We start from the raw sequence: 26977 nt of genomic DNA, 5'->3' as shown, positions 1-26977 counted from the left end.
CTGCACGCAGAGGACCAGCACAAGGTTTACACACCAAGACCTCTGACAACCTCGTTGTAAAGACTTAAGTGGGACCTAAGTAGGGGACAGACTCCGCAGCAGGTACTTCACAGCAAATGACCCTTCACATAATCTACTTACTGCTGTAACCTACCAAGTACCATACTGTTTCTCATCCCCAGGCATTTTTCCTTGGTTCTTCCAGAATCCTTGTATCTTCTCAGCAACATACTGAGATCTCAGTAATGACACACTGCTGCAGAGCATGACAGATAGGAAGGGTAAGTGAAAGGAAAGAAGGGGTGCTGGCAGAAAGGCCAGAGACAGATTCCTTGCACGGCTGAGACAGGAATACTTATGCCACAGTCAGCATTTTGAGGACTAATTTTAATTATTTGATGAACTCTGGTACACAGATCCCTTAAAGAAAGAAGGATCCTAGTGATTATATTCCCAGGATGACATCTTACAATACCAAGTCCTTTCCCTCTCCTCCTAAACATCCTCCTAAGTAAATTCAGGAAACACACACAGAGTAGGACAATGACCACCTTTCACAATATGGTTTTAATTCAACCCAAGCTTCTCCCATCTGCTTGGGAGACCTAGAGACTGCCTTAAAATGAACTGCTTTGGTGCAATGATAGATTTCTGATTTCGTATAAAGAAACCAGGTGATAAAGAGCCAGTCTGAACTAGCGTGGTAAAAATTTACAGTATTCTTTGACAAATCTCATGCTTCAACAGAAAGAGATTCCAGTTTTGCCATTAAGTGTCTCTATGCCCATACGTTGTGGTTGAAAGCCAGGTTTTACTCTACTAATCAGCAGCAATACTGGGTGGGGTAAAATAAAACTGTTACCACGGCCAAGCAGCTACTCAGCTCTCAGAGCCTGCAGTATGCTGACAAACATATCAAATGACCTAGAACTGAAAAATAATGACCTTGAAAGTAAAAGCTTATTTCTGGGTTTATCCATCTTTAATATCACAGCTTAAACTAAATCAGCCATGCATTTTAAGATCTATATTATATCCTTCCAAATCTATTTGAGAATGCTGAAGTCTTGAAATGTTATTTGTTGAAGTGCAGAGCTTATTACAGATCAAAATTTTACTTGCCTTCTAACTGATTATGTGTTACTTAAGTCAGTACAACTGATACAGGACAGACAGTTCCCCAAACTTAGCAAACCTTCTTAGTGTCCATGAAACCACTGAAACAAAACTTGTGATAGGTGGTAGCCAAATTTAAATACAGCAAAGGAACATATGTACTTACAAGTGTTTCCTAAATATCTTTTAAGCTGAGTAGTTCAGGTTTCACTGGCATGTATAGGTCCTGCTGGGTGAAGAGTCTCTGCTCTGTAATCCTGATGGTTTTCACCATATAACTTTATAAACACTCAGTTAGTGACCAGTTGCAAGAGTGACAGTGCAATGCTACCTGCTCACAGAAGAACATGACCCTGAAGAGGTTCACTCATCTCAATGTCTACCCGTCATTTCCATCAAATCCCTGGGCAGGAAAATACACATTTGGAGACACAACAGAGGCAAAGCCTCCATGTCAAAGAGCAAATTGGACTCTTGCCAACAGGCCAACGACAGTGATCCCCAATTCTCCAGGACATCTGCTTATCCAGCAAAACACAAGAGGGTTGTCCAGCAGACAGGACAGCCCAGGGGTTACCATATGTGACACAGCCAAGTTCTACCCAGTAGCTCTGACCTGAGGCACATTTATCTCTACTATTACCCTCCCACCCCCATTTTTTTCTTAAATAAAAGCCAGTTATACATAATGCCATTAAAGTCAGCCTCACAAACTGAGCATATCTGTAACTGCCAAAAGCATGATAATCTTCAGAAGTATGATTACTCTGTCATCATGCATCTCTACAGATAGCAATGCTCACGTTATCCTTTGAACGGGAAAAGGTCAAACCACTGATGTTAAACCCATGAGGCCTGAGAGCTAGAGGACAAGCTGCAGTATCAGTTTTTGCCAGAGGAAGCTCATCCATGTTCTGACTTGGCAGGAGAAGGATTTATATCAACTTACAGCAGATAAGGAACATGGGAAATAAATACCTAAGTCAGAACTTACTAATGGGTATTATTTCTCAGATAGTAGCAAGTTAATGCCATATAGCTAGGCAACAAAGCCATGCCATCCTTGATAAAGGCATAAACACATTAAAGGAGTAATCCCTGTGTGACATGAGGTTACTTGTGCATTCATAAAATTTTCACTGCTTCTGCCAGCACTGCCTTTTAAAAATCACTGTTCTGTCCCAGCTTGATCAAACCCTGCAGCCCGCGATTTGCTTCTCCTTCAATATGCACAAACATGCAGAGAAACCCATTATAAATCCTTTTTAAAGGATAAATACAAGTCTCCTGCATCACAGATAAACCAGCAGCTTGACCTGTTTTTAGTGGTTCAGTATTATTTTCAGTATCAACTTGTCTATCAATCACACCCTGCCAGGAAAACCCCAGGGTCATGCTTTGCACCCAGGCCCTGTTTCAGAGGAGGAACTACGTGAAACACGTTGGGTCAGTCAACAACCCTGCCTCTGCCCACTGCATCTGCAGGGTGCTTTACTTTATACGTATTTCCCGAGCGTTCAGTCTGATTTCCGCAAGTTATATAAATCATATGAAGTTATATTACAGTTATATATAGATAATTTTCCTATTCAGTAGAAGCAGTAATTAAACACTACGGGTTAAGAATGTATTTGTTTTCCATTACTGTAACAGGCCCCTTCTTTTTATCAGTTGTCTTTGAAGAAAGTACAAAGTACATACAAGTAGCAGACGCTGGTAAAAATAAGCACTGTTACAAGTTGCCATGCTATGGACTAGAAAATGGGTAGCTCTTCTTCAACTTTTAAAAACAAGAAGCTAATGAAGAAAGAAATAATGATCCTATTCTGTATCAAGGAATCCAGCTTGAACCAACTCCATGTTTTGTGATCTTTGTCTTCCCCTTGAGAAAATTCACACAGCAAACACAAAGCTCTTAAGATAAGGTAACTTATTCAAAACATTTACTGGGGGATAAATTTACATTCTTAGCTCGACACCCAATTTACCATTTCACCATTCTGGGTGTGAAATCTGTAGGTATTATCATAAATGGATTAATCCATCATGATTTTGTAAGCATCACTTTCCTTCTGCAGAAGGACAGTTTGGAAACCCTTCACTAGTCGTCTTAGATTTCCCTGCAGACAGGAAAAGTAGCAGAATGTCAACTACTGGAAAAGGCTGCTCACGAGAAACCTTTTTTCACTCTCTTAAGGACACTAAGAAAACTTGCAGTAAGATCCAAATTAAAAGTGAAAACTCTCATGATAAAATAGCTTAACTTATCCTTTTCCAGACTAGAATTAAAGCTATATTTATCTTTCATTATAGAAATACATAACCTAGCACAACAAGACCTCTTGAAAGGACAAGGTAATTCCTAAACTTCAGTGTAACAAGACAGTTTAAAAAATGACAGTTTCCAAGGTTTGGGCTCTGTCTGGATGTACTCATTAGTTATTGCAAAATACAGGATTGCTTCATCGCTGGCATGCACATTTGAAAATAAACACCCTGCTTCCTTAGAAGTTCAAGAAAGCCACACTCAAGTAATAAGCCAAGATTCACACATCAGGATGTGAGTTGTCAGAGCTCTGCTTAAATCACTGAAGTTCTGACCGGTTCAATTATATAGAGCGACACTGACGAAAGAAGCCAAAACAAGCACCCATCCTGGAATACCGAGTACAAAATCACGATACAGAGAATCACACAGAACATCATTTTTAAGGACCTTTTTCTTCTGGGAAACAACAGCTAAGTATGTTTTTAAAAAAATATATAAATAGGCAAACAAACATTGCATTTGTCTGTTCGTAAAATGGAGAGAGGGGAAAAGAGACTACTGTTAAAAGCAGGAAACCTCTACTGGTGCCATCTCCACCTGCAACCCTTCCACTACCCTGAAATCAAGGATATCGTGAGGCAAAAGAGATAGCTCTTTCCTTGCTGGAATTTCACAGCAAATAGTTTTACAAGCTCTGTGTTGCTTTATCAGCCATTAGTGAATCACTTTAATGGGAAAATTTACCCCAGCTCATCGGAATTGCCACATTCTAAGCAGGCTCCAAATGAAAGTGTTTTACCAAACAGAAAATGTAAGCGATCTAATGCTGAACATGCCTCCCTCTTTCAACAAATAAGTTGCTAAAAACAAAACTCTGATGCCAATTTGTAAGATTTAATGAATATGCAGACTGTTAAATGAATAGACTATGCCCCAGAGCTGCTCATTTAGGATGCTGCTGCTACAATAAAATTAGGTTAAGTGTCCAATGAAAGCTCAGGACCCTGGGCTGGTGCTGCCTAATTGAAGTTTACAACTTTATTGGAGATTCCTTGCATCTTATACATTTGCTTTGTAGCATTTAATGGCTGGTGGCCTTGGCTCTAACTTAATTACAAATCAGAAAGGAAGGTTGTGTCAGCATGATAACATTTGGCTAAACTGAAATGTCGGTTTCAGGCACATTTCACCTGTTCTTTTCTTAATTTAACAGGACTAATAGGTCCTAATCACACAGAAGAAGCAGGTCTTAAAGATACAAAATTAAGGGGCAGGTTCTGCATGTCCTTCTTCACCAGTGAAAGCACTGGGAGTTGCTGGCACCAAGCAGCCACCAAGCAGCCCTGAACTGCAGCTGAAGGTCAGGAGAGGCCACGTGGTCAGTCCCGATCAAACGGACCCCAGGAAGGCCCAAAGCGAGGAGGGCAACAAGCTCCAGTGTAAGCCTTGTGAGCAACCAAGAGGTCACAGCTCAGAGCCGTCCTGAAGGGGAAAACACGGCAGGTGCAAATGGAGTGGAGGGTGACACCAGTCACCTGCCCAGGGCTAAGCAGCCTCCGGGCAGGGTCACTGACCCCAAGCACGTTTCACCTGCTGCCTACTGCCAGGGCAAGGAGAGAGAGGCGGGGGGCAGCAGACGCGGAGGTGGTACATACCCACCACTCTCACACACAGTTTCCAACACTAACAATAACCTGATGGAAAGAGCCAATTGGCAGATGCCAAGTAAAACACTTCAAGAAGATAAAAAAAAAGCCACAGGAAAGCAAAGACTATATAACTTTCTAGAAGATAAGATGGAACGTGTTCACTATAAACAAAACCACCTCCACATCCTCCATACAGACACGACTGTGCGGCAGTCCATTAACACTCAGTGTGTTCCACTGACTAAAAAGAAAATTTAATACATCTGTAGGAACATAGAGACAGAATAAATATCCTTATCGTTCCATTTACTGTAAATAATACTTAAGTGCAAGTCAAATATTAGCTATATTCAGCACAGCATCATAACAAAACAGGCACTGCTAACATTATGGTCCCAAACTGTGTTATTCTTAATTAACATCTGACATATATCTGCTTTTGCAATCACCCATTACTGATTAAATGACAAGGCACAATGTCAGAAGCATAATCTGATTGGCTAGTACTCAGTTACCAAGGTGTTACATTTTGAAATTGCCTGCGAATTGATTTCTTTTATTGAATTAATAAGTGTTATCATACTGTACAGAAGGTAAAATTGCTACTGAATGTGAGCGATAACATATAATTACAGAAAATCAAATCCTAATCTGCAGAGCCAAGCCAGGTGTCAACATTTTAATTGTAGTTAAGGAAGCACAGTAACACCATGGAGTGGGGGGAGGAAGGCAAGACATATCTCAAGTGTAGGAAGAACTGCATAAAAACCCAACTTCACTTAGGCATGATGGCAACCTTGAGGGATGTCAGCCACTCGTGTGTAGAAAAATTATACTTAATTTTTCATTTTAGTCTATAATCCCACATGCTGGGACACCTGATTGTCATCCAGACCCAAATCTATCTCTCAAAGTCTTAAGATCTGCATTTTTGGGAGAATTTTTCTGTAAGATTTTAGGCCATACAAGCATAAAATACAGGAATCATGCACTTCCTCCAATCTTCCCTTAAAAAAACAGAAGTCCCTTCTTTGCCCTGAAAGATCAAGTCCCTGTGAGACGGGACAGCAAAATTTTCTGCTGTAAAAAAAACACAAAGATTTTATTAACTTTAGTACCTTTACACACTGTTTCAGTGAAAAATGCCTCTTCAAGCCTTTCCCTAGTTGCTCTCCCTGTTGGTCTGCATTCAAACACTGCACTAATACAACTCCTGGCATCTAAATTGATGATGTTAAATTGGCGTAACCCCCTTGCACGGACATTCTCGAATTAGCTAGTTCCAATACATTTGATCTATATCAGCCACTCTTAAACCAATTTGAGCGCTCACGCTAACAGACTAGACCGGTTTAACTATGTGTACTCAGAAAATGATGTCGCTGAATTGCTGCAATTTCTATGGATTAAGGAGGCCTAGGAGAGCACCAGCTTCCTGCTCACACCGCACAAAGAAGGAGCCACTGAAGCCACTGTAACCGACCTAGCACCGATTCTCACTTGGCGGTGCATAACCAACCCCCTTCCCATCGCCCCTCTGTCCAGCCTACACCGCCCAATTCCAGGTCCCCATACCGCTGCTCCTTCCTCCTCTCTGTCGCTGTCTTCCCACCATCAGCACCCAGGCCATCTTCTCCCAGCGCCATGCCCAAGAGCTTGGCTCATGATGCTGTTTCTCCCATCCTCCTGCGGGCTCGACAGGACTGTTCACAACCAGGCACCATCTGCCAGCTTTTCCCGTTGTGAACTTCTCTCATTTTGGATACTCTCTGTGACCTCTGTCCTTTGGAAGAGGGACCCATGTAGGCACAAGATGAGGTAGCATGCAGACAGGAACCACCAAGGGCAATTGACAAAGCTTTGTTCAAAGACCAAGCTGCTTCCCTACTGCACCACGAGCCAGCTACCAATTTGCAAAACATCTGTTCGAATCATCAGCTTTTTTCTTTTGTTCAGGGATAAAGAGGAAGAGGTTAAGTCATCCTGTTTGTATACAGAGAGAGAAGTTAAAAACCATGCTACTACCACCCAATTGGCAAGATATCTTGGCAGCAGGATGGCACATAAAAATTTTACATGAAACTCTTTCCAAATTAATTCCTTCTATGGCTTCTGTTTTCAGGGCAATAGTGAAAGCGTCATTCTTGAATAGCAAACCCCCAGGCTTAGCTGTGAGATTACCAGGCCAGCAAGCATCTTATCAACATAGCTACACAGCGGAGTAATGCAAGAGGTAGCCGGTTGTGGCTTTGTGTCTCAAGAACTATCAGCACACCTTACGTGGACAGACCTCCAGGGCAGCGAGGAAAAAAAGCAATCTAGACAGGGGTACACAGCATGACAAAGTGAAGCACCCAGGCAACCAAAATTTTGGCTGGATACAGTCAAACCGTCATTGCATGGAGATAGGAGAGAACAGCACCTCTCCAGTACGAGTACACCTCAGTACTGTACACTGGCCTGTCTTTTAGACACTAATGAAGTTGTTGGAATAATAATAATAATAAAAAATTAACTTACTACCGGAGTTTAAATAACATATTTTTAAAAGAAAACTTCTAAAACATGGTACGTTTAACTTGGCTCTGCAGTGATCACAGTGGGGAAAATAACTGGTAGCAGTTATATGCCTGAAAAATGTGAATTCTGAAGAGCAGAAGGAATTAGACTAGCAGAAGGTGGCTAAACTATTACAACGGGGGAAAAGATAGCTATATAGAAGAGAGACCTTTTCTCAAGTATCTTTAACTGTAGGAAGAAGTAAGTGCCAGGGAACATCACTGCAGGAGAGTAAAGCCTGTACCAATTGAGATGAACTGCACCAACTTGGAGGCCTTCTGCTAGGATGAACATCTGCAGGACCTCCACGCAGGAACTCCACAAAACAAGCAGCAGCTAGTTGTGTTTCCTTTCCAATCCATTTACAGCTACTTCCTGACCTCAACTTTACAATGTTTGGAGGCTTGGTGGTTTAATGAGCTAAAATTCATGCTTTTTCACCAACTGAAGCTGTCCAGGTACATTCCTGTATCTCTTCTAGGTTGCAACCACTGCAATGCAGCAGCAATTGCTTGTTGCTCCTCAGCTGACCCCGTTATTGGAAGAACACGGGAAGGATGCTGCCTCCAACACTCCTTCACTGGACCACGCCATGCAAAAAGCATGCTGATAGCACTTGACACCTGGGGGAAGATTAGACAGAGCGGCACCACAGAGCAGCAGCGGTCTGTGTGCTGCCACACGCAAAAGAACTCCTGACCTCGGTTTGATGCATTTCTTCCATTTCAGGGAGACAGAGCTGTAACAGCCAGACGTGACAGTCCCACGGCAGCTTTAGCTGATGGAAGTTACAAGCTAACCAATTCCCGCTCTTCCCTTTGCCCCCAGCCATATGTTCCCACCTTCTCTCTTGCACCAGTACCTTTATGACTAAGTGGTGAGACAATTCAGGAAATTAGCCCAAAAGAAACCGATTTATTATTTTTTTAAAATCATGTTAGCTTTTGGCTGGTTGAGCTCTCTGCAGCAGTTAGGAGCACATATGCTGCTGGCTGGGAGGAAAGGGAACGTGTGGCTAGAAGCATGACGGAGGGAGCTGGATACCCTCTCCCTGTAAGCTGGGATCATGCTGGAAGCACGGCCTTGTTCTCGTGAGACCCTGTGGGCTGGCACAGCACAGGCAAGCTCCTCCTGCCCTGTTTTACAGGGACCTTTAAGAGTTCAACAGAGGAGGACCCTGGAACCCACCCCAGCTGTTTTAAAGGCATGATGTCAAATCCAGTTAGTTTTCTGCTGCAATAATCCCTTTGAATTCTGCCATGCAAACCCAGTTACAGCTACCCCAGATCTTGCTGTTCTGTGGGAGAGATTCCTGGGATGCATCTTCCTTCAATAATCTCCTGTATATTGCTGCAACCAAATTGGGTACCTACTTAATCTGTGACCTTACAGCTCCTGTCAAGCAGACTGTGACCCCCTCTAGACTCATATTATCCATTACTAAATTTTCATTTTTATTAAGCTCAGAAAAGACTTCTTTCCTTCTCCTCTAGGAAGCATGAATTCTCTTGTGTCATTTATTCCACAAATGATTTATACCAAGAGCCTGTCAACTACAGGAGATACTTGCTTGTGCCTACTATACCTGCAAGTAGCTCTGTCCTTTCCGGGTCATTACTAATAAAGCACTTATCCCTCATACAAGCACAAATGTCTCCCTGTGCTCTCACAGGTATTTATCTGAGCACTTCAGAGTCCTCAACGGATTTATCCTCACAGTGCTCTGGCAAGCTGGGCATTCGTGTGATTTCTGTTACACAGATAAAGAACAAGGCTTGGAGACTGAACTCAAGCTCTTTGCTGCTTCAAGGAGGCTTAATCTCCTGAATCAGGATGCTGTAACCACCGACCATTCTTCCTCCTACCCCTACACACCTGATTCCCCTTGAGACAGCAGGAAACTACTGGTGGTTCATCCCAAATTCTCTGCTTTATCAGCCAGTCCCACACCAGCAGAATATCACTGCCCCAAATCTGCAGAGGAGAAGGCTTCATCCTGTGGCCATTTCTTACTGTTGAAGCGCTTATGAAATGAAGCATCGAAACCCCCATGTCCCAGCCTACATGACCCGAACCATCACCCTCCCGTCCTGCTCCCCATTCACAGATGACTCATGAGATGAAGTCTCCCTACTGCTTAGCACCATTCGCTACGCAGCCAGCCAGATTTCATGAACAACAGTAAAACAAATATATTTGTCTTGCAACTAGAGTGCCAAGACAAGCAAAGGAGCAAAGCTGGGGGCCAACTGTAACACCACAGATTTTGGCAGCCAGCCCTCTTTCCAGCTCCTTATATATTTTTGTCCCAACTTTCCACCTAGTTCTCCCTCTTTTCAGTATTTCTGGGCAGATCTAACACCCACTGAAGAGCGACAAATGGCTGCGTGGCTAAGTGCTTGCCCTTGAGAAATTAAGGCATCTCCATGCTCTCTCCTCTCCCACTCTTCCCTGCGTCACTTTATCAAAGGCGAGGCTGAGAAACCTGTTGCTGCTGTTTCTCTTTCAAACCCTAAAGCCAACTCGCAATCCAGAATTTAACCTCACAGCTGCTGAATACAGTTAGATTAATACAAGCTGGCCAAACAAAATATTGCTTTTAAAATGCAATTTGTGCTTGGCACTGAACATGATGGGAGAATACAGAGCAATTTGCACTACAGACCAGCTCATAACCCTATGCAGAAAGTGCTTTCATGCCCCCATTTTACAACTGACAGCCTTCATGCATTTTGGAAAGAAGCAGTAGAGTAGAAAGCCCCTGCACTAATAACTGATGTAAGAAAACTGGAAAAGTTAATTGCTTTTAATTTGTCGTAAAGTTCTCCATGTGCACACCCTCTCTTTCCAAAGTCTACAAAATCAGAGCAAGATGGTGGAAAAAATGGGGAAATTCTGGCAAGTTATGACCCTTTTAGCCTGAAAATCCTCCTTATTGATCCAAAATATACCTAGCAGTTTGTTTCTGGTGGTGTGGGGGAAAGAAAGGCATAACAAAAGGCTTTCACCCGTTACTATCTTGCCTGACCCTCATGCAGGTTCATACTGCTGCACCAATTGGCAGATGTATTCATCTGCACAGGTATTTATGGTCAATCTCTTGCAGACAAAATGCATATTTCCCCACTACAATAAAAGTCAGTTCAAAGCAGGCTGCTCTCATTGAAGTCCAAGGGAGATTTTCCCCCCCTCCCATCAATTTTAGCAGGAGTCGCGTTGGGCCTGTTGAGATAGTTTGCTTCAGGAAAATCTTCACCTGTTGATTAGGGCTTAGTAGGAAAAAACCACAAAGAATAGCTTATTTTTATTGATTACTCCAATTCCCCAAATAATTTGAAATTAATCCTCCAATTTCATTTCAAGCTGCTTTTCTGCTGCGCTTGGTTGCTGAAGGAGAAAAGATTCTGGAGAAAGCGACACAGGTGAATTACATTTGCTTAACATTTTCAGCGTTAAATAATCTGCACATAACTCAGCCTCACTCGAAAGGTACGCCGCAATGATCTGACATAAAATATAGCTCTGCTAGGCCAAAAAAGATAAAACAGGGATACCTTCATATTTAAAGGAGAAACAGTGAAGGATTTCATATTTTAATGAGATACAGATGCCGACCACTGAATGAATCACTCTGCCCATAATTAAAGTCTTCTGATGTCTGAAGACTCTTCCTGTCATGAAAACTCTTGGATGCTATTTCATCTCCATCTTAAGCCTGATTTCAGACTGAAAGAGGGGATCCAAATGTTGATGTCACCCCAGACACCACTTATATTCTCCATTTCCTTTTTGAAGAACTTGGTATTAATTTCTGTCTATTTGGATTTTTATGGGTCTTCAAGCACCCTTAGAGCTAGATGGGAGATATGAAAAATCAACAACGGACCGAGGCATTTCCAGGCACCATACTTAAGCATTTCATGCAAACCAGCAGTATTTAAATTAGGGAACTGTCACACTAACATTCAAACCACAGAATAAAATTAGAAAATTTAACTTTCAAGTACACAAAGAACACAAGACTATTTTACAGTTTTGCTGATGTTTCAAATTTAGCAATCTTAAAGACCCTAGGCAACTGGAAGTTACAAGGAGAACCTGAACCTTTATTCTTATTATCCAGCTGGACTACCTGGGGCACAGGGGGAAGAAAGAAAAAGCAGCTTCCAGGTACACAGTCCTCTCATGAGATGCCTAAAATCTCATGTCTTACTGGTTACTGTCATGTCCAAAAAATGCTTATCTTTTTTTCCAATTAAATTGGAATTCTGTATTTTCATTTACTTACCACTACTACTCCCTGGGCATGAATAAATCTCTTAGCTTTTCTGCTATGAAGTAAAAGGATGGTTAAAAAAAAAAATCAAAATATCTTGGGCTGAAAAATCACCTGAGGGTACTCTTGCTTCATTTCAACTGCAGTCTCCCCAAGGAAACCGGTCCCCATACTTAACTAGCCTTCTTGTTGCAAATTTTTCCTAACTTCTCTTCTGATAGCCAGTATCCTCCTTGAAACAGTGACATTCAGAATGGAACATATCGTACCCACCACCAGAAACGAATTAAATGAACAGAATGCCTTGCATATTTTATAATAAGCCATATTTTTATGTCCTGATGATATTTTTTTTTCCCCTATAACAAAATGGCATTGCAGATTCAGGGATATTTAGTGATCTCCTGTAACCCTGAAACACTCCACACACACTTTATTTTATAACTTTTAGCTGAACAGGTACCTGACCAGTTCTGGTGTTTTACAGTTGTTCATTCCTTCTTTGTTTAGCACTGCTAAGCTGTAACCTATTTTTTTCAGACCGTTTCTATTATTTCAGATCTCCCTGAATCCTAGCCCTGAACTCGGCCGTGCTTGTACCTGTCTCAGCTTAGCATGACCTGCAAAAGTGAATAACTGTGCTCTCTAGTATGCCATCCAAGTATTAATGGAAGTGGTGACTACTGCAGGAGCCACAGGTCTCCAGCTGTTCCAGGGCCTGCTGCCTTTTATGTGCTTAGACAAAACGTGATCATCTTTATCATGCTTTTCTGAGAAAAAAAATAAAATAAAAATTTCTTGGCATTACAGGCTTCCCAGCCTACAGCTCCTCCCTTTCTCCCTTTTTTAAAGATAACCCTTTAAGTTTTCTTTTCTCCAGTCTTCTCAAGCCTCATTTGTCCATAGGTTTTCAAAGATTATCACTAATGGCACTGAAATCACTTCAGCCAGTTTTCTAACTACCCAGAGCTGAACTGCTCCAGGCCCTGCTAACTTAGGTATTCAGACCTATTCTTTTCCTCTTGCCTGATGGTGTGTTGGCTGCGAGGCTGCAGCTGACCCTCTCAGGAAGAACAGAAAGGATAAAAAAGTCATTCGGCACTTCTGCTTTCTCACTTCCATCTTTTGAGAGCTTTTCCTTTTCACTGAGCAGTGGACCCACTCATTCCCTGGCCGAGCTCTTGCTAAAATACATTTATAGAAACCCCTCTGGCTGCCCTTTATGTCTTTTGCCAATTGTAGCTCATTTGGACTTTGGCCCTCCCATTTTTCCTTGCACGCTCACATTAAATTTGCTCTCAATAGTTTGACCCACTCTCCAATTTTTTTATGTTGCTTTTGAGTTTCAGGTCATTAAAGAGCCCATGATTTCGCTAAAGTAATCTCTTACTACGTTTCCCATCTGTCCTCTCCATTAAGTGAGTTCATACTTGCGCCATTAAATTTGCTTCTCTAAGAAACTCTCAGCTCTGACTGAAATTCCTTTTCACTCCCCCAGCAGCTTGCCAAGGCCATAGCGCTGAGCCGACTGCAACCAGCTTCCTTGAAACCCATTCTCTTCTCCATGCCGCTCTCCCTACTTTTGTTCTTAATCAGCACTCTGGCAGCCTAGAAATATTTTCATTTTAGAAAACCTATTCTGCCCAGGTAGACCAATTCTCTAAATTTCCCAACCAAGGACTGAATTCCAATTTACAGACCAGTTTTGCTTTGGGTTCTGGAGATGAACAAGTGTGTACTTCAAGTACTCTGAAGAAATTTCCCTGCCAAAGTCTCACAGCGAAATCTGTCCTGTTATATAGCATCACCCCAAGACAGACGAATTTGCAAAGAATGAAGAGTGGGGCGGGGGGTGGGGAAATCTCAGACTTTTCTGGAAGGACAGACATGTTCTCCAAAGCATCTGAGTCTCTAGAAAAGGCTGCAGAATCCGCCTTGCTGCTGGCACAAGACAGAATGAAGGATTTAAGTACAGGGTCTAAAATTCTGTGCGCTGTTCTAGATAATTTATACCTGTCCAAATGATGCCTCTCCATTCCTTAAAGGCTCGAGGAGGCAGCCCTGACCCCAGTCCTTTCAACATCCTCTCTCTGCACAGGAGATACTTATATCCTACTGCCATGCTTAGCTGCACAGTAGCAGTCAATAGGAAAGAGTGATTTAGACCGAGGAGCTAAGAAAGCAAATGTTTTTATAGCGGCCCCTAATACTTAGAGTAGGGAAGGAAGATGACAGTGTGTACAAGGGAGCCATTGAAAACAGCACTGCTCCTAACATGTGCTTAGAAAGATATCTGTTATCTGGGGTTTGCCAGCTGGCTCCTGTATGCACAAGATCCCCCTGCCTTTAACTCTGCTTCACCATTCCCAGAAATGCAGCCTTTGCCCTGAAGAAAAATCCCATCCCGCTGTCAGCTGTGATTAGCTGGCCCCAAACAGCCCCTGCTAGCCAGGCTTCGGCAGGGCATGTCCTGCAGGGAGCCAGGCTGTCCCATGGCTCCTCCCTGCCCGAAGGGAGCTGCCAGCACCCTGGCTAAATCCTGGCAGCTCTCCTGAAGGTGCCTGTAAAAGAAATGCCTTTTAGCTCCTCCAAATCCCCATCATCCCTACTACTACTATCACCCATTATCTCCTGCAACAGCAGAACCCCATGTTTTAGGTAAAATCCCCAAACAATCCTAGGGAACAGACTGTGCCCTCCACTCAGAAGGAAAGCAAACCCTCTCCCCATGGTCCCTGTTAATCCCACCTGCAGGAATCCACCTTCCTTCCCAACACCAAATCTGTCAATGGTTCATCTTAGCCACTAGGCACCAGACCCGGCTGGGAGGACCAGCACACCCACCTCTAGCTCCACCTCCAGCCCTTCAGCAAAGGTGATTCTCCTGCACCTACTCCTGAAGCCCAGTTATCACCAAGCCCAGAGGAAGAAACCTCTCTTGGCCCTTGCAGAGAAGCAGGACTTGTTGCCACAGGACTGATAAAGCATAAACACGGTGCAGTGAGTTATCTACAGCCTGATCCATATTACCAGCTTAATATCTAGCTATTCCCTATAGGGGCCATACAGCTCCATCTGTAAATCTTTCAAGCTGCACCTTAAAATAACTTGGGTCCTTGCTCCCGTGACTGTCTTTGGCCAAAACCTGCTCCTAAGAACATCTGGACACTGTCAGTACGCCCTCTCACAGAAATTAAGACTATAGTGGTCCCCTACAGAAGCAGTATTTCTCCTACTAATTTGCTTTTACCCAACTATTTGCACCTCCATGAAGTATCCTAAGCTGTCTATATTAACATTTGGGTTGCCAGTTTGTTTTTCTTTATAGTTTGTTTCCATTTATGGTGTGCTTCTCCATTTAATATTAAAATTGACAGTGACAGATCACCACCCTTTCTCCAAATTCACTAAACTGTTTAATAATACAGTTTTTCGAAACAGATCTGTGGCTCATACACACACCCAGGCAAAATAAAGATGACAGCACATTTGAACAAGGCAGCAATAAAACAGTGATAGTAATAAAGAATAAAAATGCTACATCAGGTTGCCATGGGAACCAGCATTCAAGGACTCCAGGTAATGTTGTAAAACATGGCACCAAGCATAAAGCAGCTAAGCAGGTTAAGAGGTTATTTATTAGGCTGCAACATGTTGTGCAGTGCCCTCTGGTGAGAGCGCAAGACAGACACAAACGGGTTCAAAACAGGAGGTAGAAGACGCAAGAATTTGTGCCCTGCTCGTATCACCTGGGAGCTGTCAGCTTGGCAGCTGCATAAATTGGAAGGAACCGGTGTGTGCCACAGGCAGCGTGCAGAAGGTAAAGCTGCACGCAGAGCTACGGAGAGGTGATGCCAGGACACGCACCCACGCTGGCTTTAATCTCCCTCCCGTAGGAGCCAAGAGAACTGCAGTGCACCAGGGCCTCCAGGAAACGTTCCAGTAGGTGGGACCTGCCGACCTCGGTGAAGCGCTGCTTTTCCTGCTGAGGGTAATGGGACTAGCTAAGATGAAAGCTACACTAGGTATGACTAAGGCCAGTAAGCACGATCCTTCGTCAGGGTATGTTTTCTTAAGGACTGAAAGTGTAACTGTTCCATGCCCAGAAATTTCACCAAAATTAGCAGCAGTTCCCCATGTGAAAGAGTGGCAAAGCCAGGTTCAAGACTCACATGAGCCCTGGGACGCTGCACGCCTGGCAGAGGACACACAAAGAAACAATTCAACAAAGGAGCCCATGTGCAAAAAGTCGAAAAAAGCAATTCAACAATTCAACTCAAGGTAAAAGCCACCCTAAAGCATCCTTTCCTAAATGAGACAAAAATACACAGGTTATCAAACACAAGATCTTGACAACACAGAACCTTTTCCACGACTGCACCCCCCACATACAGAACAGAGGGTGCTGCACGGCACTTTGAGGGCAACGTGCTCCACTACAACCTCGCAACAAAAGTGCAGGCTCACACAGACGTTGTGGCTGATGGTCATTTCTGTCACTGCAAACAGCAGACATCCAGGCCTCTTTCCAGGTACCATTAGTTAACCATAAGCTTTTATTTGGGGGAGCGCAATAGGTTGCTTAAAAATATCACAGCACATGATTGTGGTTTTTCCCCACAGGCCTTTCTGTGGGAAAAACAAATAGAAAATCCAGTTAAATGATTCTGAGTAAACACTGTTAACATTTTGTATAGATCAGCTCCTCCAAAACTGGAATCTGAGCTAACACCATCCTATCCCATCATCCTTCCTGTTACACCTAAAGTAGTGGAAACCATAACACAGAGAAAATAATTTTTAAACCTGCCAAAACCTTGCATAACACAAGGCATGGCTGGATTAACTTTTTCTATCAGCAAAGCCAGACTATTTAGCCTAATATTCAGCAGCGCTTTCAGTGCAGCTTTCCTCTGTCAGGACTAGGGTCAGCCCACGTCCAGCCTGCCAGCACTGCTCTGCCAACAGCCAGCTCCAGTACCCACAGCAGCTCTGTGGCTAGCAGAAGACTCTAATTTGTCTTTGAACTGCAGAAATACTGCTGGGGGGGTGGAGGTGGGGCTGGAATATGAAACCCAGCTCTCCTAGTTTTCCCCTGCACTGTTAGAGCTGTCAATTCAATTCTCCCCCCACTAAGTGGCACCAATGCACCACAAACCACAATGAAAACATCTGTACAGACAGCTTATAAATAAATATTCCCCCGGCTTCCTGAACCTGGCCAGCAGCAGGGGAAATCAAACAAGCGGGGGGACTGTGTGTGGGAAAGGGCTGCGGGCAGTGCTGCAGGCCAGCTCTCCCCCAGTGAGACGGCCTCCATGCCACCGTGGCAGCCCTTCAGGCTGGCTCTCCCCCCTCATAAATGTTTTAATTACATTTCCAAGAAGGAAAAGCAGCATACAGGGACGTGAGAAAAGAGAAAAAGCAAACAAGCAATCTTGTGTTAACTGTACACCCCAATACCTGCTCTTGCTTTGAAAAGAACAGGGGTGCAGGGACAGCAGCAACACCAAAACCCATGCAGCACTGAGTGAAGCCCAAGCCAGACTCCATGCTGTTCAGCTGCATGTAATGCACACCACACATCAAACCATGAACGCCAAAGCATTGCCATTTTTCTTTCAGACAGCCCTTGCAAGGCGCTTTTGTTGAGAAGAGCTGTAAAGACTGCCCTCATCTCCTGGCTGAATCACCCTCAGCTTTGCCCAGCTTTACCTGCCAGATACTTGCGGTACCATGGAGTGGATACATGGGGCAGGGATAACTGCTGTAAATCAAGTCTACTGTGAAAAAACAAATATATAGCTCAGACTTACTGTAGCTGGGAAAAGGTTGTGCAAATCACAAAACCTATTTATTTTAACTATCGTGCAAAAGCAGGAGCTAACAAGGAAAAAGGTCTAGGAAGTATCTTCTCACTGGCACTCTTTGAGAAAAGTGACAATTAACCGAAAACATATCAATGAACAAATAAATTACTAAGCAAAAATGTACTTCACTCACACCAATACAAAGGGAACAACTGTGCAGTTTGGGACATTACAGTTTCCCTTGTCATGGCTTACTATTTGGAAGAGTGATGGCAATGGGCACTGCTAACTTGTGAAACCTGGCCGTGTGCTGACCAAAGTTCAAAGGACATCTTGTTCAAACTGGCATGTCACAACAATTTATTAGTGATTGCTTATTGTAGGTATTTCAGCTGAAGTGCAACATCAAGAGGTGTGACAATCACACTGAGGCAGACAAGAGACTGAAGGACTATGTTTCAAAAAGGATCAAGAGATGACAGTAGTCTGCACTGAGTACTAGAGGAGAACAAACAACTCTCTATATGAACATGGCACTGCCTTTACAGCTGTTTTCATCATTGAACCATGGTAACCTATGGTATTCATATACCATAGGATGCACAGCAGCTGATGAATGCACAGGTGATCCCTGTAATCTGGGTAACGCCCAGACAGGAAAAGCAGAAGCTGGCAGTGATGGAAGATGGGTCTCAGTGGTTGCACCAGCATCTGTCTCACATTTGCTTCAGCAGAAAGCTGCTAGGAGAGAGCAGCTCCCTAACACATTCCCATGCAGGCCAGCCTGGCCAGCCACCCAGATCCTGCTGCTGGAAGCTGACAGACACTGAAACCCCCCAGACAAGGAAAACTGCCTGTGGCTTGTGGTCACCATACTCCAGACCAGACATACCAATCCACCCTCTTAAATTAGCAATATGCAATGGCCACAGAGGAATAACTTCTGTTCACCTACAATAAGGTTAAAGAGTCACAATCACCACCTTTTTATTCCAGAAAATCTGAGCAGCTATCCCTAAAAGGGGGGGGGGGGGGGGGGGGGGGGGGGAAGAGTTCATAGGTGCCTCAAGTGTATTTGGTTTTAGAACACTCACAGATGTAGTACTGACATTAAAGCTCCAGTGCACTGAATCCAAAACAGGGAATAAAACAATCCCATTGGTCTCAAAACATTACACATACCCTACAATGAGCACCGGAACATCGTGTCACTGGCTATGGATGTTGACTTGCTTCTTTATGCTCCCTCCACCTTCCCAATGCAATATCCAACAGCCGATTATTCTGTTGTTTGTAGTAGACTGAAGTAATTAAGCTTAACCCTAGTCCTGTGGGAGTCCCAGAGAAGGTTAGTGATCCACAGGCATGACATGCTGTTATTTATAGCTGATTAAGTTCTATTTATCTACATTTAAATGTTGCAGGAGATGGGAGAGATCCCAAAACACATCTGTGTCTTATTAGAAACACCAGCTGTGTGCGGTTGCTTAAAGTTTGCCTTTCTTGAGAGGTTATAAGGAAAAAAAACCCAACCCAGAATAATTCAAATTCTTCACTGCAGCTAAATAAATTGGTGTGGTTTAGCCATAATCTTCAAGATGCAAGCCTGACATCCCACGCAACTGAACCACTTCTGGGGTCAGACTCAACCCCAAAATTAGCCAGACCACTTTGAAGCTCCTCTGAGCGCTGTAATTGCATTTAATTTTTACTGTAAGATTGTTCACGTCTTAAGAGACATGAGAAAGGTGACCAGCAGGTCACAAATCAGGTCTTTGGAGTCTTAACTTCTGAGCCTCTATGCATTTAGGAACAGTACTGTGGTTTCAGTAGTAAGACCATCATTGTATATATGCTCTATTTTCACACACACATACAAAGGAAGATGAGCAAACTGAGGGGATGCAATTCTGTCACCACCCTTTCCTTCAGACAGATGTGGTCCTATGGTCTACATTAACAACACAGATTGGCATTAGAACCTTTATGTTTGCTCCTCTGTGTAATTCAAGTTACTGAATTTTTGGTGGTAGAGAACAGTAACAGAAATACTTGCACGTAAGAGATATAAATGTTCTGTATAATAGTAACTCAAAGTCAGGCTCTAGAGGAAGGGACATGAGTGTCGTGTCACCATTAGCACCAAATCACAAGAGGTGATGCAGTCACCTTGTAATTGCCGAAGAAGAATGTAATGAAGGAAACAGTAAGCTGATGTCTCCTATAAGACCCCTCAAACATCGAGATTAGCAACAAAGAAATTTAGCAAGGACATCTAGGTCTTGTGGCTGCAGAACTTTAACTCTCCACAAGATGCTTCTGAAGAAGCTATCATGTCTTCCCTATCCTACTGCTTTGCATACAAACGATACGTGATTTGTGAGATTTTCTTATGTAACTGTTCCAGTACAGAAAAGGTAGCTGAGTTTCACTTTCAGCATCACCTGAAATGAAGCTGAGATTCAAAATGAAACTTTAGGGTAAAAAGTGAAACCTCTGAGTTTTGCAAATAATTCTTTGAAATGCCCCACCAGAGCTTTGTTAACTTACTGCACAGGAATCAGTGAGACTGTATCCACAGGAGCTCTGTGCACCCTGAAGGAAGGACACCCACAAGGACTACCTTCACCCAAGCCACTGACTGTAATCTTCTGATGGAAGATGAACGAGCTGTCAGTCACTCCACACAGACAGAATTGCTGTGGCAGCTCACATCGGGCTTCATTTGCAATCCTCATGCATAGTTTGACCTGGGTGGTAAAAGCCATCCAGCTCTCCCCTTGCAAGCCCTCTTGAAAGCTTCAGGCTCTGACCATCCCCACACAATGCTGTAGCCAGCTACTCCTTGCTCTTACCAGTCCCAGCACACATCTACTCAAGTGATGCAAGTGTGGGCTGATATTAACAGAGCGTTAAACCTCAAATTAAGAGTATGGCTGGAGAAAGCCTAGGGTATTTCCAGTTTCCCCAAGAAAGGCAATGCTGCCAGCTCTTTGTTTTGTTGTGAGACACGTTCTGAAATTTGCTGGAACAAAAGAAATGTTGAGCTTTCATTAAGAGAAAAAAAAAAAGTGTACAGTCTCAAGTCAGATACAGACTTGAAAAAATAGCCCACGAGTGCCTCAGTGCAATCAGAGGAATCTAACCCAGTACTGATTAAGCACCTCAGTTGTTGGGTAGCTTATTTGTTCATTCTTATTATTTGATTAGGTTTGATAACTCAAATAGTTTGGTGTCATATTTCTGCTGTGGTTCATCTTTTGCTTAATCACTCTTTTACAGGCCTCCTGTACAATCCTAAGAAAATCACGTAGTCACCGTACACTTTAGTCCAGTATTTCTAAAAACAGTCTGATCATTCTTTTTCTTCCAATTTTGACTGACTTATTTACCTAGTGTCATCTCTTCTAGAGCTAGAGATGGTTTACACCATGCCTCTCAGGATGTCTCCAGTGTGACTACCTAAGTAATACAAAAATCAACAAACTATCATCACATCAGAAACCTAATCTTCACAATCTCAAAAAATAATCTGTTCCAGAGCTTCCACACTAATGCTGCCCCACTAGAAACTTGCTATGTATATGCTCTTATCCACATACAAACAAAGAAGTTTTAGCTCACAGCGATCTCGTAAAAGTGATGTTTTTAGATATAACCAATATACAGAACGATCAGCCTCTTAACTGCTGTTTTCTCTTACTGGTGCTTTTCGGTGACGTGTTTCAGCGGTTGCAAACATATATGGGCATACATTTAGTCAGTCAACTACCAAAAAGATTCCTCTCATATTACAGGGGGAAAAAAGGCATTTCAGGTTAAAAACAAGGGGGAAAAAAACCCCAAACCAACAACAAAGCAAAGTCTGGTTACTCCAGAGTACAGTTTCCCCTGGTACTTTGTGTTGCAATTATTTACATATCCCCAGATAGTCAAACTGATGTGGTCCAAAGTTTTGTTGTGGACTTTGTAGAACATGTTGTTCCTGTGCCAACTAGAACACACTTAAGTGTGTTATCAGGCTGAACGATGGAACAGAGGATACACTACATTTGCTACTAAAGAAAAAAAAAAAAAATCAGTAAGCTACAGAAACACAGTTCATCACAAACACCAAGTCAAAAAAACCACAACAAAATGCTAAAACAAACCCAAGTACACTACAGGAAGTAGGTACGAGTTGCAACCACCTTGACATCTCAAGGCTCCTTGGTCTGATGAAACAGCACTAGTAACCATGCAGCTCCTCAACAACTTCAATGCAGGGGCTCAACAGTCAATACATTAGCATACATTTCAGCCCAGAAGGTAAAGAAATGTACTTGAAAGCTGCAGCTGAAGGCTTCCTCACATACTGTCCCAAATAATATTTTCTCCATCCTTACAGATGCAAGATAAAAAAAACACAACTTGTAAACACTCACCAGTTAGATAGCTGCCAGGTTCAGCAGCTGCAAACCTGATGCCCTGCCTGACACAGCTCCAAGAAGAGCTGCACTCTTATAATCACGGGACAAAAATAGGTTGTCTGGTAAACGCAGCAGCACAGCATTGCAAAAGGCAAGGTGGAGATCCAGTCTTACCAACAGGACACTCCTCTTAATACTCGTATAATAACAGTAGCATTTGTTACAGATCAGTATGTTACAATGCTCCTCAGTATGAGAATTAAAACTGTCCTTTTCTGCCAGCAATACCATGTAGTCATTAAAAAGGTAATGCTTTTAGATAGAATGGAAGTAGTGTAATGCAAAGTGCTCTGCTGCCCACCAAACCAAGAGAAGTTTAGCTGTGACCAGACAGAGATTATTTCAGAATTTTGTAAAAACAATTAATACACAAGATGTGTAATTATCTCAACAGACACCTCTTCCCCATGCTTATTTCATAATATTTAAGTTTATCCTTTGGCTGGGCAGGCTAAAACCCCATTTGTAGACAAGGAATGCCTGGATGCACTGCTTTACTATTAAGCCTAATGAGCATAAGCAGAAAGCAAAGACCACTAAAAAGAACATCATGAAAATTCATCCTGAATTTCCATTTTCTAACTATAGTCCTACAGCTTCAGTGTTTTTCCTATTGTTCATCTGCATTCTATAGTTTCCCTGCTTCCTCATTTCAAATTATATTTACATAAAAAACAAATCAATTTAAATTATTTTGAAAATCTAAGCAGCACACACTTTCAGAAGTGCAAGAGCTGCTAAATGCATGATTTATTAGAAGAAAGCCAGAACCAAAATAAGGCCATACCACATAAATCATCTTCAATAAGAATTAGACAAAAATACCACACTGGTTTACGCAATCCTTCTTCTGTCCCTGTACAAACAGCACACACGTATGGGATGAGGTCAGGGGGAGGTTTGTTACTAGCCTGTATCTGAAAAAACCACAACATCACAAAACCCAAAATATAACAGTCAAAACTAGTGTAAGTGACATAAATGTACTGCCACAAACATCAGGTAGATTTGTAAGGACTGCTATTTTACATCCCCATTAAATTAATTGTCATAAACGAACAGATTTTTACAGGAACTTTGTATTTTGGGAAGCAGCAGGAGAACACTACCAAGCACAATGAGTAACCCAGCCTCTTATATCCTCATAGCTTCTGAAACTCTATGCTCAGCTCAGTGCGCGTAAATTGGATCAGATGGCAAGCAGCACAGAAGTACCTTGTTTTTCTTCTTCCCCTCAGCATTCACTTCCACTCCTCAGCACGGGTCACCTCCTCTACACACACGCACCGTTTCCAGAAAGTGCTCAGAAGTGGCTGCGTGTCTCAAAATAATGACGATCCAAAGCAAGAGCTTAAGCACTTAAACAGAAATACGAAACAAAAGAAGAGGGGCGGAGGGGAAAAAAAAATGCAGTGGAATAAATCCAACCAGAGCTTCTCAGCAGCTCTGTGAGCCCCTAGCAAGTGCCAGCAGTTTCAAAAGCGCTGTCATCTCTAAACTGTTATCAAGGTTTTATCGCACTCGAGTTCTTATCTAAACCAAACAATCACTAGAACAGCAGCCGATAAGGCATCCTGACAAGGTAATTTCAGCAATTTAAATCCACAGCTACAGCCATCATACACCCAGAATATTTTAACACTCTTTCCAGTTTAACCTCTAATCTTTCTTCCTCTATTCTTTCCAAACACAGGGCCAATTTCTCTCTCTTACAGCTGGGCGCGCTTCCTGCCATCGCTTGTGTTACGGGCAGGTGCCCTTTGAGCTCTCCCCCCTCTGGCTTGTGCAGCCCATCCACCAACGCCAGCTTGCTTGATCAAAAGGATCATTATTTTCTCTCTGAATTCAAGTGGCCATTTTCCCTGGCCTGACAAAGGTCCATCATTAAAAGCGGTGGCTACATCTGTCACAAGCTGTGTGTGGGAAAGGAGAGGGAAATCAAAGGAAGCAAACATGAGGCAGGATCAGCTTCGGCCCTGGTGTAACTGGGTGTAACACAACAGAAATATTTTATTTGTAGCCTTGTGGGACTTTCACCTACAACATCTCACCCACATGTCACAAGGCAGGATTAGCTCAGAAGCCTTTTAGCTCAGTGTCTCCTCTTCCAAAATCTTTCATTGGCCAGAAAATCCAGTGTATCCTTTCCTCCATTTTTGCTCATAACAGACTTTTTACATCAGGCCAGACTTTGATTTATGGGACATCTGAAAACACTTATTCATGCTAAATGTAGCTGGCAAGTGACATGCAAAACCAAAACAAAACCAGCTACCTCAAATGGACAGAAGCATCAGCTGATCTGATGCAATTTCTTCTGGACACACCAGACACAGCCTTGACACAATTCCTGATTATTTCTCTCCTTATGCTGGAGCAGAAAAGAGATAGTAAGCTACTAACACATTCCTGTGTCTCTAAAACTAAGGAGCAACTTGACTGTATCACATAATGTTTATGTACATAAGACAGGGCAAAGCAGTTTTAGAACCACGAGTTTACTCCTGGCTTTCCATAGCTCCAGTGAGGCGGGGGTGCAGAGCACGGCTCTTGTGCAATCAGTCACCCTGGGCACACCCAGCATCTGCAAGGGCATCAGAAACAACAGCCAGAGCTACTACAGTTACTTGAGTAACGAAAGGAGAGTTCCTGGAGTAAACTGCAACCGGGCCCCTTCTGTGGTGCCATATCTGACTGTGTGTCAGAGCTGTTGGCTTCGTATCAACAGAAAGTGATCGGTGTAAACTAGAGAAATTGCTCAATTCCCTCAGGTTGAACTTTCAAAATCAGGAAAGGGAATTAAAGATTTCTTGGCATATGCACACAGGGAAAAAAAAAAAAACCCACACCAAAAAACCCAATCCAACCAGATGCTGCAAAAACCAAGAAATCCCTTCACTAGGGATGAAGAATTCCTTTACACCCTATTTCAAAAAATTTCTTCAATCAAAACTTAATGAATCAAGAGACAAAACAGATGCAGAAACCCATTTTCCTCTATAAATCATTGTGTATGACATGTGAAATGCAAACTAATTTCTTTAAATTGCAAGACTTAAATGTGGTTATAGAAATAATAGACTGTCTTCAGATTTTAATCAGATAAAATATATCTTGAGTTTCAGAAAAATTACCCAGCTCAAGTAGGAACAGGACATATAAATATAACATGCCATCCTTCACTAGCCCAGAGATTGATGAGTTATTTGCTTTCTCTCCCAGTGTGAAGACTAGTAATTTTAAAATTCCTGAATACCTCCAATTGGGACAGTAGTGGGTCTCTAGCATCAGGGAAACCCAACAGAAGTTAACTAATTTACTGGGTTTGAAAGTTTTGATGTGCTCAAATATTGCTCTAAACGAGGCTACATTAAGATCCAGATAGCATGAGTATCTAACACAAGGGGACAAAACAGATCACCTAGTTCTAAAAGGATGTGCAGATTGTACCAAAATACACATCATCTTTGTGTTCCTCCTCCATGGCTCAGTGGGGGTGGGGAGGTGGAATTGGGGCTGGATATTGTATTCAAGTGAGTCTAAATAGTAAAATATTTGCAAGGACTGTGCGTTACGCCGGGGTCCAACTGGTCTGCTTCAAGAACAAATAAACATTACAGTTTAACCTGTTCCTTCAACCAACCCAAACGCACAGCAAACCCGCCTGTGAAAGCACAGTTATGATACATCCACTCAGCATTTAAAACATCCAATCTAACTTGCCATAAACTGTCACTTCAGGCATTTATGGCAGACAGTAAACACATGCTTATCAGAGAACAACTGCACCCTGTGAGCTCAGCCAATGGAGCAACATTTCTTATCAAATCAAAGGATTATCAGGGAAGCTAACAAAAATAAAGGTTACACCATATGGTCTCCTCCTTTTTACCTCTGCTCCATCAAGACGTATGACTTCAATTAAAACTACATTGCTCAGACTTTGCAGACTTACTTCCTCCTTGTCTGCCCTTGAAAGAAAAAGCCTACCTTTAGAGCACGACACATGGAAACAATCCCCTACAAAACCCTGCTGAACTTGACAAATATCCCATCGACCCAGCTTTTGCCATCAGAGGCCCTCACTCGTGCCCACCTGCAGGAATCGATAGCCTGACATGGCAGTGTTTACCTTATGTGAGCCCCCTCCTGCATCCCGCATCTGCTCACACGTGGCTTCCTGCACTTCAGCAACAAAATAAAGGTCAAGAGGCATCACAAGCAAGCGTGGCGTGCTTCTGTGCGGGGGATATTTGCACAGTCACTGCAATCACATTTAAATTCCATCAATGGAGACAATTTCTGCTGTTAGTGCCAAATAATGATTTGGTTAACCAAATTAACAAATGGAAGGAAAAAAGGTAATAAATTAGGGAAGAACTCAGTTTCCCTTATGCCTGCCTTTTATCAGCTGTCTAAAAATACTAGCTCACGTTGCTTGTACAAAAGGTTGCGTGAACAAGGGCATTTATGAAGCACACAGAAGCAGATATTTTTGTTTGACCAATACAATTATTAAAGCTCCCTTCAAAAAGCACATTTATCCATAAAACCAGTAATTCCTCCTCCTGTGGTTGTTACGTACCACACCACAGCCTTGCTCTCTCACTGGTAAGGTAACAAAAGCTCCTTCAAACACAGTAGATTGATCCAACTTACTGCTTGTAACTTAAATGGGCTTAATTAACAATCATTTCATTAATTGTTGCTTAACAGTTGATGCCATTAGATCACCTTCCATCCATAAGTTTACAGCAGCAGCACTGGAAAACAGCCACATAAACGGCAGCCAGAGAGATACCGAGAAGCAGGTTTCCTGTGTGGTTATA

The 26977-nt window shown here is 42.7% G+C and overlaps 1 protein-coding gene across 24 annotated transcripts in view; it reads right to left on the bottom strand.

Moving 5' to 3' along the window:
- The window catches only part of FBRSL1 (fibrosin like 1), a 547946-nt gene that overhangs the window by 321893 nt on the left and 199076 nt on the right, over positions 1-26977 (bottom strand). Inside the window, exon 1 of one of the 24 annotated variants that reach the window (XM_027780723.2) lies at positions 23364-23618. The exons of the other annotated variants lie outside the window; for them this stretch is intronic. The gene's annotated coding sequence lies outside the window, so the exon portion shown is untranslated. Of the gene's footprint in view, positions 1-23363; positions 23619-26977 lie in introns of those variants that run through there. 24 annotated transcript variants of the gene reach the window in all.

Source organism: Falco peregrinus, chromosome 2 (genome assembly GCF_023634155.1).
Source record: "Falco peregrinus isolate bFalPer1 chromosome 2, bFalPer1.pri, whole genome shotgun sequence".
Classification (NCBI taxonomy): domain Eukaryota; kingdom Metazoa; phylum Chordata; class Aves; order Falconiformes; family Falconidae; genus Falco; species Falco peregrinus.
The sequence above is the reverse complement of the archived record's forward strand: the minus strand, read 5'-3'. Positions and strand labels throughout refer to the sequence as shown.